General features: G+C 43.3%; 1 long non-coding RNA gene across 1 annotated transcript; it reads left to right on the forward strand.

Annotated features, from left to right (window-relative positions):
- The first annotated feature begins 12747 nt into the window (after nucleotides 1-12747).
- LOC116499560 lies at nucleotides 12748-15621 on the forward strand. Its single transcript, XR_004254242.1, has 3 exons — nucleotides 12748-12901; nucleotides 13085-13181; nucleotides 15166-15621. It is a non-coding gene; the product is annotated as an uncharacterized LOC116499560 (long non-coding RNA).
- The last annotated feature ends 879 nt before the right edge of the window (nucleotides 15622-16500 follow it).

Consider the following 16500-nt stretch of genomic DNA (forward strand, 5'->3'; position numbering starts at 1 on the left):
TTTAGAGTAAAACCTTTGTTGACCATTCATTGAGACTGAGCATTCTGCTTTGTAGAAATGTTGAATAGTTAAAACAGTAACTAAAATGAATGGTACCTAAGAGATCTAACAATGAAAGCTCTAAAAAAGGCTAACCTCTTGGAAAAAAATGGGTCACAGCAAGCTCAAATCAAACAGTACTAATGGATAATTTATTTATTTATTTAATTTTTAAATCTCTGTGTCTCATCTCCCGGCATTTACTGTGAGGATCATACCGGAGCTTCATCTCACAGGAGTGTTTTGAAAATAAATTCATTCACACTAATAGAACTTCTGGCATGGAGGATCAGCAGAGAAAAGCATTTGTAATTTATAGGACAGTCTTTGGAGCAAGGCTCATATAGTGCGGAGAAAAATTAGGGATGGGGTTGTCCACTGAATGACAGGGAGAAACCTAGTGCCTGATTCAATAAGCATGTTGTATCCTGGGAGGCATGTTCTGTAGGCAAAACTGAGGCAACCACATAATTAAGATTATGATATAATGAGTATATACGGAAAGGGTTGAGTTAAAGTACGTACACTAGCAATTTTGGAATTTCCTATCTTTAATTTTAAAACTCCAACGTTCTTTTGTCTTGTCTTCCCCAGCTATCAGAATGACTCTGTCTCTCTTTCTCATGTCAAATCCTTATTCCAAAGCAGGGAAGATGCAGTGCTTCTCCCTCCCCAAACTGTAAGATTCTTTCCTAATGCTTTGTTTGATGCATTTCTGCCTTGGAACAAGTCACACTCATTTCTTATTAAAACCAGAGTTTCCTCCCCTCCTCCCTGTTTCTACCTCCTCTGGCAAATAATAACACAAATAACTAACTAACCCGTCTGCAGCAGACACCCAGCTTGGGAAGCATCAGCTGGGCCAATTAAACTTTGGCAAAGTAATAAAGATCAGAAAAGAGGGTGTGAGCAGACAGCTTTAAGCAGCAGCTGAGAATGATGCTTGGCATCAGGGAAAGCTGGAGCAAATGAGTCTCCCCCTAACTATCTAATGGTCATTAGCTGGACCTGCTGTTGCCCTCACCTGCTTCTCCCGTTGACCTCCAGAGGAGGTCTGACCCTGAGACATTACGTTACTTCACTGTACAACGGCAAAAGACAGTAAATGTTGATTTTTGTCAGTGCATCTAGATCATATTCCTTTGTGTTACTGACTCAGTGCCATTTCAAATACACTTTTACTTGGAGCCTGCTCTTACCCCCATGCATCACTTCACGCTTAGCCACATTAAATTTCATATCCTACCTCTGTGCCCACTCACCTCCTCTATTATGATCAGCCTGCAAAATGGTTATGTCCTTCTGAGTTTTAACCACTGCCTTTATTTCATTATCTCCAGCAAATTCAATGATCTCTCATGTCTAAATCATTAGTAAAAAGCATTACAGGGTACCAGCCCAAACAAAGATCCTCATATGATCAGATTCTTTGCTAGCTTTGCAGAGCATACCTGCTTCAAAACCACCTTTGTACAAGACCAGATACAAAAAATATATACATAAAAAAAAGGAAAAAAAAATAATACAGTCACGTTTGCATTTAGGTTCTGTCTGTATAAGCAGACAATGCTACATGGAAGCTTCATCTTTTGCTGGCCAAAGGAAGTCTTCTCATCACAGCATGTTGCAGTCATGGAGGGTTGTATGAACTGTAAGCTTTTATCCAGTGATGACGTAAAACTTTGGCTAAAAATGTTGGCAGTGTTGGGCTGGAATCAGGTGTTTATGGGTCCCAAATGAGGGCAGAGGGATTGTTTTAACCCCTATAAATCCAGAGTGAGAGATGGTCTGTAGCTCAAAGGGAGACACAGCTGATCCCATTGTATCTAATGAGAAGAAGCCGTCAGTCTGGTGCCTTGCTTTAAATTGACCCAGCTTTGCCCACATTTCTGTTACTTTCTAAGTGGTCTGCAAGGTGGCTGTACCACCAGTGAGGTAGTAGCACAGATTTTGTGGGAAAACACTGTTCTCTGCAGTGATCCTCAATAAGAGATGTTCTCCTTTGCGCAACTACCTCTAAAGGGCTGCCGTGCCGGTGCTGGTAAGCTGGTGTGGTAGCAACCTGTACGTCTTTGACAAATCAGAGTGAGTTCAGGAAAGAGTGGCAGGAGGGCCAGACTTGCAGTTTTTGAAAACAATAACAGGTGGGGACATAACCTAAGCAACTAAAGATCTCTAAAGTGTGTAAAAAACAGTTGACAGAAAACTATGTTGTTCAGTAAAATTAATTATACCTAGGAAAGAATAGTACTTGAGGCTAAATATTAAAGATATTTATTCCTAATGGTCAGGGTGCAGGATAATGTACAAGATAAATGATAGACACTTAATATTTAGATTATTTGAACTTATTACTGAAGAGACAATCCCACCATGCTGTAGGGTTTCTGCCTCTGGCTGGAGACCGTGGTGGTATTCTCAGCTCTGAAAGTAATTTCCAGTATGGTCTTGGAGTCAGCGCACCTCCCTCTGTCTCTTCCCTTAACACCTTGTCTCAACTACTTAAATTTTAAGCTCTGCAGAGCAGAGATGATCTACTTAATCTTTGTTGTCTCTAGCATAAGAAGGTCTTGATTTTTGGTACCGTTGAAATGAAAACCTTATTTTTAAAGAAGCTATGTGGGGCAGACACACCACAGGGATACAGCCTGGTTGAGAGGAGAGAGGACTTTATGAATACAATATAAAATGTGCACTTGGGAATCCTTCTGTATCTTGTTGCTAATGATCAGTGATTTTCCTGTTCGTCTATAGTGAGAGTAACAGGGAAGAAGTGAATGGCCTGGCTGAATTATGAATGAAATGGGTAGAGAGGGGTATGAAATGGGTAGATCGAGGCAGGATTCCACATGTATCCACCGTGTTCATCCCTCTGCTCACCCACCTCTGGGGAGCTGGAGCAGTTACTGGCCCCCAGCAGCCATCCCTTCTTGTTAATTGTCTCAGTCCTAGCTGTTTCCTGGCCTGAATGCTGAATATGCAGACCGTGGGCCCTCTTCTGAATGGGCCCCTCTGGGAGGGGTGTTGGAGCAGGGCTGGAAGGAAGGCTGTCCATCATCAGGAGCAAAGCCAGCCTCCAGGCTTGGTTTGACTTCAGGGAAAGGCATATTTGCAGAGGTATGAAGCTTTACTATTGATCAGCACCTTAAAGGGTCTGAGAAACAAAGGCTTCCTCCCCTTTAAAGTTCACTTGCAGCAAAGGGCATCGCTTGTTCCTTGGGAGGCTGCTTCCCAGGGAGAGGTTGATGTGCCTCCTGTTCCCACTTTGCACAGGCTTTGCAAGACTGAGAACACCACTTTGTAGAGTGGAGGAGGAAGCATTTTAAAAGGAGAAAGATTTCTCTCTACAGCCCCTTTCTCCACCTGATTTGAGAGGGAGGGCCAGGGCTGGTCTGGGAGTGAGAGATCACTTCTGTCTAATCAACCTCACTGAGCATCTGTCACAGAAATCCCCCATAGTGGTGGTGGCTTCCTTTGCAGAAGCTCCTTATGGGCAAGTCACTTGGGCAAATTGCATTTAATTTCTTCACCAATAAACTATTATTTTTGCAATGTTGCTTCCAAATTCTGCATATGATCTAGAAGTCAGGTTGCAAATACAAATACTATGATGTAAACAGGCCACTTAAATTTTCTCTCTGTTACAATGTGGGCTGTTGAAATCCAAGCTAGCTCTCCTGAACAGGAGACGGTGCTGGAGACCCCCAAATGATGAATGTTGTTGCTCACAACTTTCTCAGACCCCTTTCTGAGCAAGGTAACTTTGGTGCATGGTACCTCCATGGCATTGTCACCGTCCAGTTAACTCTAACCACATCTCTGCTTGCCCTCTGAGCAATGCTGAACCATGTTGGAGTCTGTTTTGGGCTTAGCTGGCAAGCAATGGCTCTCTGCTTGTGAAAGGACTCATCCCCATTCTGCAGCATCTCATTTTATTATTTAAACACCAAACAAGTAGCCAATGTGCTATGAGGCAGATCTTGCCCTGGAAAGCCTTCAGTGCATTTGTTTCTCTGCTTCTCTTGGCAGAGGGAAAATTCCTGACCCTTCCACCCCAAAAGCTCTGCTACTAGAGCTATAGGAAATCTTGTTTACTGACTGCTGTATGGACTGTGATAAAGTTGTATCGTTACACAGTTTGGATTCCATCTCCTAGTGGGGTTTCAGTGCGTATTTTTTTAGAGCTGGTTTGTTACAGTGCTGTGGTCATTTCCTTTTTAGAAGTCATTGGTAATTTTTCATAATTCACCATGCCTCGGCTGAGCCTCTCTTCGAGATTTCTGTCTGGTTTAAGAGAGGATTTTTCTCCATAACAACCCCTTCTCCCCTTCTGCCACTGATCCTGGGGTTTCCCTCAATGGATTTAATAAAAATGCTCTTCAGGCTTTTTATCAGCTGAGAAAAATGAGCCTGCCTTGCTGCGGCTCTGCAAACTTTCCAGCTGATTTCGCGACACTGCGACCAATTCTCTCCTAACACCCTGTGATGTTGGGGGCACAGCTTTGAATTCACAGCATGCTGAGAGCAACCAGGGGATGGAGGGAAAATTCCCATGTAGATCCTCATCACCACGCCGAGGACACGCAAATAAATTGGAAGCATGGCATTGTGACGAGCTGGCTGAAGCAGATGGAGTCCCCACCGGCTTTCTGCTGGACAGAGCTGAAACTGCTCCAAAGTGCACCGCGTGCCCTGCACCAATGACTTCTGATGGATTTTTTCCTTTAGCCCAGATAATAGGTCTATAATTCTGTGCCTGAGCTCCGGCTCAAGGGAACAGCACAGGGCAAGCTCTGGATTTGCAGGCTGTTTCTCTAAATGGACCGTGTTCCAGAATTTGCCCTTGTGATGCACGGGTTGCCTGATAGTCATGTTTTCTGATTTGGTGGGTTTTAGGAGGGGATTTAGTGAGGTGGCTGCACTAGCTCAAGTCCAGTCAATGATTTAGTCCCAGAAAGGATACTTAAGAAGTCAGTCCACTCATGGACCTTGTCCATCATCTCAGGGAGATGTGCCCTAAGGGGACAGAGGTGTTCAAGCTGCATGGCTGCTAGCAGCCTTGGCCTTTTTGCTGCCTGGGGATGGGGTGGTTGATGTGCTTCTTACCCCCACCTTGTTCCCTATAAGATTTGAGTTGTCTGTCAGTGTCCTTTAACTCCAAATCAAAACTGGTTGACAACATCCTGCATGTTGTCTCTGCCATGGTGTGCCAGTGGCATGTGGGGTCTCTGCCCCATTTTCCACCAGGAGTCTGCAGGATCTCAGGAAAGGCAGCAATACTAAAAATTCTGGAGGTTGTAGCATTGGGATCAGCACAAGGGGAAGGACTTGAGGCTGATTCAGGCAATGTTCAACCCTCTAGAAATAATTGGGGCTGTAACAGACTTGCATGCACGTAGGGAAGGATCGTGAGACACCCACCAAACAGCAGGTCACACCAAGACGGGGAACGGGAGTGCTGATGGAGCAAGGGCTGCAAGACCTGGTTGAGAGCCAACCCCATTTCCTCCTACCAGGTCTCTGATCCCGTGCAGCTCTGGCTGTGACAGTGACACGCAGTCACGACCACTGAATCCTCCCTGCTAATGACAGCCGCGCGGCAGCGCATCTCACCCCGAGCTGAACCGCGTTAACAATCTGTTCCCAGCGAGCCAAGATGTGCCTGCTTATTTACCAGACTTCAAGCCTCTGGCAAGCTGCCTGCTCAACATGTAGATGGGAGCTGTATTAACTCCATCATTGCCACCAACGGGGTGCACAAGTAGTGCTTGGCAATGCCTCGAGTCCTCCTGTCATGCACCACGGCTACGGTGCATCCTAAGAGCCAGAGGCTGGCTCTGGAGAGTTGAAAGTACTTCATGGCTGTGGGGTGGGGATAGGGAATTTAGTTTGTCTAGAATTTCATGAAATGAATGTTATATTTACACTGAGATTCTCATGAAGGACTTAGGCACCAGTTGTGGTATGCAACAGGTTTCCTCATAGAGCTGGGCAGCTCAGATCATGTTGTGTAGGGTCACTGCATCCTGGTTCCCCATAGTCAAAGGAGAGACATAGGCTTTGTGTCCAGTGTACGTGCAGTAAGGTGGATGCTCCAATAGCCTGCTCTCTGTATTGACAGCAGGAAAGGAGACTGTTACAGCCTTAGAAAGTGGAAAGCCAGAATCACTTCTCTCTTGAACTAAAACACCATGGTATGGCCCTAAATTAAACACACTCACTGCAATAGGCAGCTTAATTATGTTTTGGCATGTCCATCACCTTTTTGCGTGTACTTGTAGCTGAATGGTCTCTACAGGCAGAGGGTTGTGTCCAGATCTACCAAGGTAACAAGTGGCAGGACCTCTGCAGTTCCTGGGCTTAGAGCACCAAAGTCTTTCCATACCTTGTTTGTCTGACCTTCTGAGGTGACTCCATACCTCCAGCCCTCCTCATTCGTGATTTCCTCTCTCCAGGTTAGTTATCCTACAATGCAAAGAAAAAATATTGTTACATCTGAATTTCAGTCCGTATCTCTTTGAATTTTTCTCCTTGAATTTATGATACTTTCTGTGCACACCTAAAATGGAAAACATTGTAGCTCCATCCAAACCGTCTGCTGGAGATAGCCTCTGGATTGAAGAGTCCTCTGGACTGAACTTGAGTGTTCTCACACAAAGGGCATCTTTTATTTTCTTGAAACTTGAGTCTAATATCTGAGCTTGAGGTTTCTGAAAGTACTGAACCAATGCTGAAGGGCAGAGTCCTGGATTTCTGTTCTGTGCTGTTTGGAGGGGGAGATTAACAAGGATTTGAATTGCCTGCTCATGCTTTGCTCCCGGGAAAGTCACTCAGGGAAATGCTCAGTGCTGTCCCTGTTTCATAGCAGCAGTGAGCTGAACTGCTTGCAAACAGCACTTCTCCTGCCCCTCTGAGCTGGGAACTCAGGAGCAGCAGCAGCAGGGTGTTAAACCACTTGCAAATAGCAATTCATCCCTGAGAGCCCAAGCCTGGGACAAACACTGAGTAAAATTGTAATTAATGCAGTTCCACATCACTTGACTCTGTGCTCTGCAACAGCATGTTAGAAACACTGATTCTTCTCCCCAGTAGGGTGTTGCTTATTTGAAAATATTTCATATGCATTTGTATGTGTGTGCTTATACATATATTTTTCTATAATATCTCTTCTGCTCTTTAAGGATGCAAACCAAAGTTTGAGTATCTTGTGCCCTTGGCCATATGATGATTTTGGTACAAGCTTGTAAGATTTTATATTTTACTTTTAAGGTACACAGGCAATGTCTTTTGCATATGCTTTAGCATTCCCCTGGTATAAAAAGGAATATAGCAATTCTAATGTACAGGTAAAGCCAAAAGTGGGTTTCCTTTGCTCATCCCAGAAAAATCAAAAGGAAGTAGTACACTTGACACTCCCATTCTGTGCAAATCTTTCCCCATTTTTCTGTCTGTTTCTAAGAAGTGTACATGTATTATTATGTAAAACCCACTTGAGACTCACAGCAGACCCTCCCATGGTTTGGCTGATTACTTTCCAGAGGGGAGCAGTATTTTGTATGTGTATATCCACCAGAAGAAGCTGGTTACTGCCCTCCTTCATTACAGGTTCAAACCTGCTGTTCTCTGGCATGAGCTTCTCATTCCTCTGAGTGCGCTTTGTCTTTCATCTCATCTGTGCTTTCAAGAGCTAAGACTGATACTATTTGTAGGCTTATGCAGCTCTGTTCATACAGCAGAGTACCAGCTAACAGAGCATGGATTTTCAGTACAACACACAGGTGAAACCCATGCCTAAGACAATGACTCTCAAAAATGCTCCACTGAATTGTAGCCACTCCACCACAGGGGAAGGAGAAATATATGAAGAAATATCCAGGTAAGGCTGTGATACGAGTTTGGACAGCAACAGTCGTAGTGATTGCTTGGATAGGAGTCTGTCCAGCCTCGTACCCATACTTTACCACCCCCTTTAGTGCTGGAAGTGCTGTCCAGATGAAGGATGACCATGGAGCACATGGATGGGGCAGCTCCTGATGTCATCTGGATGTTGGTCTGGACAGACAAACCTGCAGAGTTGAGTGTCAGCAGGACTGAGCACCTCTGGCTTCACCCTGTGGTAGCCGGATTTGTGCCAGCTCCCAGAAACTGGTGGCTTTCAGGGCATTTCAGGGCATCCTATGCTGAGCTGGTACAACCAGCCTTCCTTGTGATGCTGGGGCTTTGCATTTGGCCCATAGAGGGGAGGGCTGGTGGACCTCAGGTTTTTCTGCATCCATCTGTGCCCATTTCCTGAGTGCTGCCTATGGAAAGTCACTGTGGATAAAAAAAAAAAAAAAAAAAAAAAAAAGAAAAAAGAAAGGGGAATGCTTCTTATAATGGAAGCTCTTCTCCCCTCCCCCTGGAAGAGCAACTATTTCCAGTAAGCGAGAAGGAAGACTAGTCCCTGCCACCAGAGAGTGTTTAAAAGTAATTGAATCACTGGATTAGCTAATGCAGCATCCATTAGGAGTCCATACCATTCCCAGAGGACTCTGCAGCCATAAAGGAAAGCAAGGAAGCCCTGAGTATTTCATGAATGCACATAAACCTCCTGCTTCCAGGCTATAAATTGCTTCCCGCGTGACATCACGGAGGTGCTGCTGGCGCTCCTCCATTTCCCTTAGCATGAGGTCTGAGGTTCTCCAGATGGGCCCAAAAGGTAAGAGAAGCCAAAGCAGTTGCTCACTCCTGTTACAGCTGATGTGGGGGTAGGGGAAATGACAGCAGAGCTCCCAACTTGGCTCTTTTCAGGGTTGAGAAGAGCAGTTGGAGCGTGCGGAAGCACTTGGGCATATCTGGGCTGGGGAGGCTGGTGCAGGGAGAAGCAGCCGGCACCAGACTTGGCCCGGGGCACGGTGTGCCTGGCAGATGGCAGGAAGGAGTGGGTGTGCAATGCGATGAAAGATTTAAACACAGAAGGCCAAGTCCTCAGCCAGTGGAAATGCCGCTTGCCGAGGATCCACTGACAGCTATTTCCACTCAGTGGCCGAAGCCTGTGCTAGCCACAGTGTTGTTTCAGCTGGTTTCTGGCACAATACCCGCAGTGGATATTGTATTCTGTGTTTTGTAGCTGGTTCTCTTCTCTAAGGAGCAGCACCATCCTCCAGATGCTACAGGCTTAGCCTGTACCTTAACTCCTGGTGGAGGCTAAAGGAGGAGCGGGCTCAGATGATGGGGCAGAAAATCCGGGCACCATAGATAGGTCTGAAGCTTCACCTGCTTCCAAATGGATTCTCTGTGTTCAAGGTGGGTAAAATTGCTTTCAGCAGCATTGCCTTCCTGCTGAGGCCATGCTTTCCAGAAAGAGCAACACAAGGCCAGCTATGTAAGAGGCTTAAACCTCAGCTAAAGAATCCGTGGGACCACTAATCCTAATTCAATTACTCAAACCACTCTATGCTTTCTTCCGCTTTTAAGTGTTCTTATTTAATAAGCGGAATAACTGAAAGTTTGCATCACTGAGTCTTTCACCAAAGGGGGAGATGGTGAACCACTCCTCTGTCTCTCCCTCTCCCATGGTGACCTATTCACATGTGCAGTGATGGTTGGTTGGTGGTGTTGTGGGATGGGGAGGCCCACCGGCAATCTAAATATAGATGCACATAAGGAAACAAATGCTACCCTTGTAAATTTTGCCATCAGCAGCTGTGGTGGGACATACTATTGCTTAGCAGGAGATTAGTTTTGTAGGCTTTGTGTGTCTAAAGGGAGAATCATCTATTGTTTCCCATTTAAGATTTATTGCATCTCTGTTTAGACTGAATAATTTATCCTGAATGAGCCCTGAAACCCGTCGCCAGTTAAAGGGAGAAAAACAGTCCCCAGAAAAGAGCTTCACCCTAATAGGAAAAAATCAGCAGGCGGCAGACAGAGCAGAGGGGGTAGGTGATGGGTGGCGGCTGGTTGCACTGCTGGAGACCTCGATGGTTATGTATCTTTTGTCATTACTTTATAATGATGAACTCCGTCGTTAGGAGCCATTCATTACCGCTTAGCCTGTGTGATCTGATGCTGATTTGATAGGATCCAATTTAGCATTTCACTCTGGGCTCCATTCCATAGCCATTTGGGTTTGGATGTAAAAGGCAGTTTGATGCCGCCTTGATAGTGTTTTAAACTGCCGTAAAAAATGCTGGCGCGGCAGTTCAGTAGTCATCTGACTAGGGGCAACATTGCGGGCTTGCACGTTGAGGCAGCTGCTTTTCTTTGTCCAAAAACACAGGCACAAAGTGATAGGGGCTTGTGTCTGGTTATGGAGCATCCACATGGTGAAGTACTTGCAGGAAACTCTTCTCTCACATTGAGGTGTGTGTGTGGGTATGGCTTCTAGCTTCATCCCAGTTCAAAAAAGAAAAAAAAAAAAAAAAAAAAAAGAAAGAAATTTCCTTTTTTATTTTTATTTTTTAATTTTTTTTTGAAAGAACATGAGAGGTTCAAGGCCTGTCTCAATTGTTTCCCATTTCTTGGTGACTCTTGAGATCAAGCTGTTTTTACTGCTGAATCACATTCAGTGTGTGGATTTTTAAAAGAGCAAGACCTGCCCTAAACCCCATCATCAAAATGATTTCATTTCCCATCTCCCCCCACTTTTTTTTTTCCACTCTTGTTATCTGACTTTAATGAGGCTTTTGAACTTTCTTGTTCTTGAATCAAATGCATCAAAACACTCTTGTTCACATTCAAGTGGAAGCAAGGATAGGCATAATTCTAGGTACTCAGAGTTACCAGACATATGGACTCAAGTGTTTGAGGGCAACATTTCTCTAGATCACCCCTTGAACCTCCCCTGGGTTACCTCAGTCCAAAAGCATAATCTAGATTCAACTAGTATTTCTAAACAATGAGCCTCACTCTGTACGACTACATTTTACATATTTTAAAGACACTTAACTTCATTAAGCCAATGGCTTCAGAATTCAAGTGTCCTCCAGATTTTCTAGGATAATGTGAATCAGAGATAGAATAAGATATTTGAACATATGTCTTCACTGAAGCTACCTACCCACCATGTGTGCCATCCCATTGAAGAGGCACAGTTACGATGTAAAGAAGACAAGGCCTTGGGTGGATAAATTGGAGAATGAATCATTTTATAATTGCCTTGGTCTGTATACTTTCTCTTTAGGTATTTGCACATGTCCATTATTGGAAACAGGCAAGTAGGCAGGTGGGAGGATATCCAGCCTGGCCTAATGCAGCCTGGTTTATTTTATATTATTATCTGGGATGATATGAGGAACTGTGGATGAGGAAGGCTCTGCAAAGGGGTGTGAGTTTGCCTTTCCATCTCCTGTCAAACGCAGCCTGCAGGTACCATGAAAGGTGTGATGGGTCTACCAGCAGTATCTAGAGTAGATTGAAAATGAAGCTAGTAGTGTGCTCTCTTCTTTCCTGGTAACCATAGTAAGCATCAGCTCTGTAATGAAAGGCCAAGCAGTTAGAATGAAAACTAATCGTAGCATCATTGTTCTGCAGATTAGAAAAGGAAGTCAGCCTCAGAGCAGCAACTAAAGCAATTGCATTGAATAAAATGGATGGCTCAAGGGACCAAGGGCTAGAAAGGAGAGAGAGAAAGACCTATTAGATCATCTCATGGCCTGTACAAGATTGTTTCTGTACTCACTGAGGCCAATGCGCTTTCAAATAATTCTAGTGAACATGGTATTTACTCACCCTTTGGGGATAGTAGCCCAGAGTGCCTCCCAAAATATATGTCAGTATGAAGCTTACACTTTCCTTTCCTTAGTTGATTCAAAACACACAATCTTCAGATTTATTCTCAATAGACACAGAAGCTCCTTGGTGTTCAGGACTCAAAATACTTGTTAAAGCGCTTTGCTATCCACTAGTATTATGTAATCATGTTCTGCAAATTCCTTTGGCTTGACCATAACTAGTATGGGAATACCAAAGGCTTTCATCTCGAGATCACTGTCAATCCAAGCTAGACCAATGGCCGACTGAAGGATATCAATATTTGACAGCTGTGGGATGAGTTATATGACAGGCACTGCTGTCTGGGTCAGACGGTCACTTGTCCAAAGCGGTTTGGATCTCTTTTCAACTGTTTTGGCAGAGAAAAGCAGAAATGACAGGGCAAGAAGAGGAGAAATTGTATCACTCAATTGATCCAGTATCTTTTCTGTCATTCAGAGGTGGGATCCCAAGTTAGTAGGCTTCATAAGAGCTGACTCTAAAGAAACTACAAAAGACAGTAGGATTTATTTTTATTTTTTATTTTTAGAGGAATGCCATTATTTTTATGAAGAACTTTTTGTCTCTATCTTTAAACATTTTTGGAAGGATTTCAGTTAAAATACTAGCTTAGGGAAAGAAAAGATGGGAAATAATAAACATTGGTTCCAATGTACTACTCTGGTGCCTAGAGATTTGCTCAGTTTTTCTACATGTTTTAGTTAGTCTGTATTTTTCTTTATCTCCATAGTCTTCCTGTAAAAGTTAGTGGTATATTGTTAGGGATGTATTCCAGTCAGGGAGTCTCACACTGTGGGAAAATGGGCCTAAAGGCAACTGAGCTGTACTCACATCCAAAAATTTGAGGTTTGAGGCACTAAGCTGTTGGTTTTGGCATTGAAGACACTGCTGGAAAAGCAATATATTTTGGAAAATAATATGATTTATTTGAGAAATAATTTGTAATGGAATATTTGCTTTTGTTCCTAGATGCATTGCTGAAAAAGGAACATGATGTATGTAACAATTAAATACTCAACGGCCTCATCAGAACCACAAGACACAAAGGCACTGGCAGGACTCAGAAGATGGTAGCCATAGGTCCCTAGAGCACTTTGAATAAGTTACGGTACAAGATTTCCAAAAATTTTCAGATTTTCAAAAATATCTGTCCCTTGAAAGCTCCTGGATTTTCAGATGATCTCAGTACCCAGCCTGCTGAGCTGTCCTGAAAATGTCTTCCTTTGCAAAACCTCTTTGAAAATCTAGCAAGACTCTTCTCAGATAGTGTGATATTGTCTCATGTCAACAGGTTACCTGGAAAAAGTGGCAGCACAAACTTAATCTGAAGTCAAGCACAAGAGGAAGTGGTGGGAAGAACATGGTCCATGCAGTCGAACGTTTTGCAGGTACAAAGGGGATAGAGACATTGGGGTGACTTCAACTTCCAGTTGATAAATTTAAAACCAATGGTTACCTTTGTTTCCATACATTGTCTTCTTTTTTGACTTTATAAATGATTTGGACATGTACAGCACCATGCGCTGGAATCTACATCAAAACTGAAAGCAGTGGGGTGTCTTGCAATGCAAATAATATGTGTTAAGGCACAGACTCCAGTTATGGGGTAACATCCCTGGGGATGGAAAGAATGCTTGTGTCCTCTTGGAGGTAAAATCACAACTATTTTGGTGTTGGGATGGTAACTTTCTGGAGTGTTTCAGAGTTGTAACAGCACTGCTCTAAGCTGGAGAAAAGCAAAGCATTTTGAAGGGCTAAGATGATTATTTGTGGACAAAAATGGCTATCACCAGTGAAGGTTGTTTTACAAGCAAAGGTGTTTGGGACAGAAATCAAACCCTGCAGAGACTGAGAGGGCACTAATGATTATGTGGCACTCTCTCAATCAATTTTATCAAGGGTCAGTTTAACCATTTGAGGAAGAATGTTTCCCTCATTGACAAGATGATCTCCCAGGGAACATCAATGCGGATATTCGCCAAAGCAGTGCTGCTAGAATTTGGTGAAGAGGGATTTGTCCAGCAAAATGTAGTTTTGTTCCAGCCCAGGCATATAATTGGATGGGCAAAAATGGGGGAGAAAAGATTCTTTCTGTTTGTTCGGCAGGGGATTTCTGTTTAATCAGCAGTTGTTTTCAAAACCAAACACTAGCTGCCATGAGCCAAGGTCCAGGAACGTAAATATCTGGGCCCTCTTCCAGGGCATGGCTGAGCTCCAAACTGTTCATGAAGAGGGAGGAGGTGGGAAAGTGTCTCCTGATGCTCTGCAGTTGGCAGGACTGGTGTTTGCATCAGCACGGTGACAATATTCAGCTTGCCTGAACCATCGTGTAGGATTGGGGTTGCTTTATAAAGCTCTTCAGCTATTGCCATGTGATGCAGACTCTATACTGGCCACCCAAAATCTAACCACAGCATCTTACATCCCAAGGAGAGGATGAAATAGAAAGACTCCGGTGAGTTTTGGTTGAGTCCCTACAAAAATCCAGCAGTAGCTTCTGATGACTTTAGATTTTGTGATACAAATCAGGGATCCCACAGGCTGGACATTCTGGGAAATCTGACCTCATACAGATGCTTAATCAGGAGCCTCTTAGAGCTTTTTCACAAAGGGTTCTTGGATTTATTTGCTTGATTTCTATTGCTGACATTTTTAAAAAAAAATAAATAAAAATTTCTGGAAGTGCAAATTTTTTTAATTACAAATAATTTGCAGCAAAAAGGAAGTGAGAATTTTCCTTAAAAATTGAAAAACACTCAGTTTCCAAGTTTTTTTTTTTATTTTTTTATTTATTTTTTTTTTTCAAGAAAGCCCCAACATCTTCTACAGGAGAGACAGATAAACAAGTAAAATTGTTTTGCAGCTAGCTCAGAAGCTTTTTTAAGAGAAATCTAGCTGTAAGCAAGTGGTCAGGTTCAGAAAAAAAAAAAAAGAGTGGAGCCACGATTGACATCTATAGTTGCTGAGCTGCTGACAAGAGTTGCAACCAAAAGACCGTCTTGCCGCTCATAGGTTTTCAGCTTCTGTCATGCTCTACATGCTTTTCTAACAGCAGAAACAGAACAACTCCATGAAGTATTAGAAAGTTTCTGCAACTTTTGTTATCTTTAGGGTTGCACTTCATTGCACTTCAAGTCCTACTGTCTCTTCTCCTATCTGTGCTTATTGTAATAGTCCAGGCATCTGCTTTCTCCCTGCCTTCATCCAAGTTTAGCACAAGTGGCTTGAGCATGTACTGGTTCTGGATATCTGGTGTAGTTTCCTTTGCCAGGTCTTTTCATGCAAAACCCCACAATGTTCCCCAATGTTTTAGGCTCTGTTCTTGGCCTTGTTGCTGTCTCATACAGTACGTTTTTGCCTTTCCCTATGCAGATGTTGTTGCTGTTCTCTGCATCAGGTTTGAGGCACCAGCTGAAGTCAAAAGCAGTTTGAAGTGGGAACTTTTGGGCACCTTGGTGGGACACATCACTGCTTGGAAGACACTGGACATGTAAAGACCAGAAGAGGTTACAGGGGAGAACTAGATTGCCTGAGATGCTACATAAGAGCTGAATAAAGCTGAGAGTGACCTGAGCCTCCAAATTGCACCTTGACCTGTGTATATGCCTATTCGTATTTATCCCTGGAAAAATACATGATACTACTAGCATGGAAGGTCCCATCCATCTAAACCTGTACCATATTTTTGCCTTTGTAAAATCCATGTTCTAAAAAGCCTATCATAATCAAATTGAAAAACAAACATACAAAAAGGGCACAAATACTAGCACATATAGCAGGTAAGACCAACCTAAGCTTCACCATCGGCAGTGAGAATTCCGCCTGATCATCCAGAAGGATTTTTTTTTCCTTTCTTGTATCTGATGAAAACTTCAAGGCTTCAACAGCTGTTGCTCTAAGTGTGTGTAGCTCTCTTTTTTTTTTTTTTTTTTCTTTTCCCAGTCTGTTCTTTTTGTTTTGTAATTTCTCTGAAAGACTTGAAAAATGTCAATTTTCCATCATTTCACAAAGGAGGAGACGATGTGGCGGATTCAGATTCGGATGCCATGGTAGCCATTGTCCCAGGAGACTTGAAAACATGATTCTAAGAGATGTAGGTTGACAAGTACATTTTAAATCTTACTGTATCTTTTCCCTATTAATAAATAAACAAACCGAAATCTCAAGAGTAACACAGATGAGAGAATTGAGTTTAAGAATACAAAGATTTTTTTTCTTCTTTGTAGGACAGAGGCATAACTACTGGGTAATAAGCACCCCAGCCACTGACATTTCAGGTGACTTGGGTGATTCTCTTTCATTTTCTCCCTTTTTTTCTTCTTAGCCCATGTATTCTTCAAAGACAAGGATGAATCTTTCTGCCTGGTGTGGACCCTTGTTGCAGCCCAGCTTTATGTTGGAAGAAGCTCCAAATTTCCACCTTTCCTTCTCTAGCACCTCACCCTGGTCTCACCTTCCCCATGGGAAGAATTTCTGGCTGCACTGGCCACTGGACAGCAGTGGTGAGGACTGAGAGGTCCTTTGGTGTTAGTCATAAGGATGCAAGGCTGCGATATTTTTTAAATTATTATTATTTTTTCTCCCAGCAAAGTAACTGAAGCACTGAGTGTTTTGGCCTGACTTTTCCAGTCCAGCTGCCTGCAGATTTCAGCATTGCTAAAGGCAATGCAGGGAGTGGGAATTTGTTGGGGAAAAATATAATAATTT

This window comes from Aythya fuligula, chromosome 1 (genome assembly GCF_009819795.1).
Source record: "Aythya fuligula isolate bAytFul2 chromosome 1, bAytFul2.pri, whole genome shotgun sequence".
Classification (NCBI taxonomy): Eukaryota; Metazoa; Chordata; class Aves; order Anseriformes; family Anatidae; genus Aythya; species Aythya fuligula.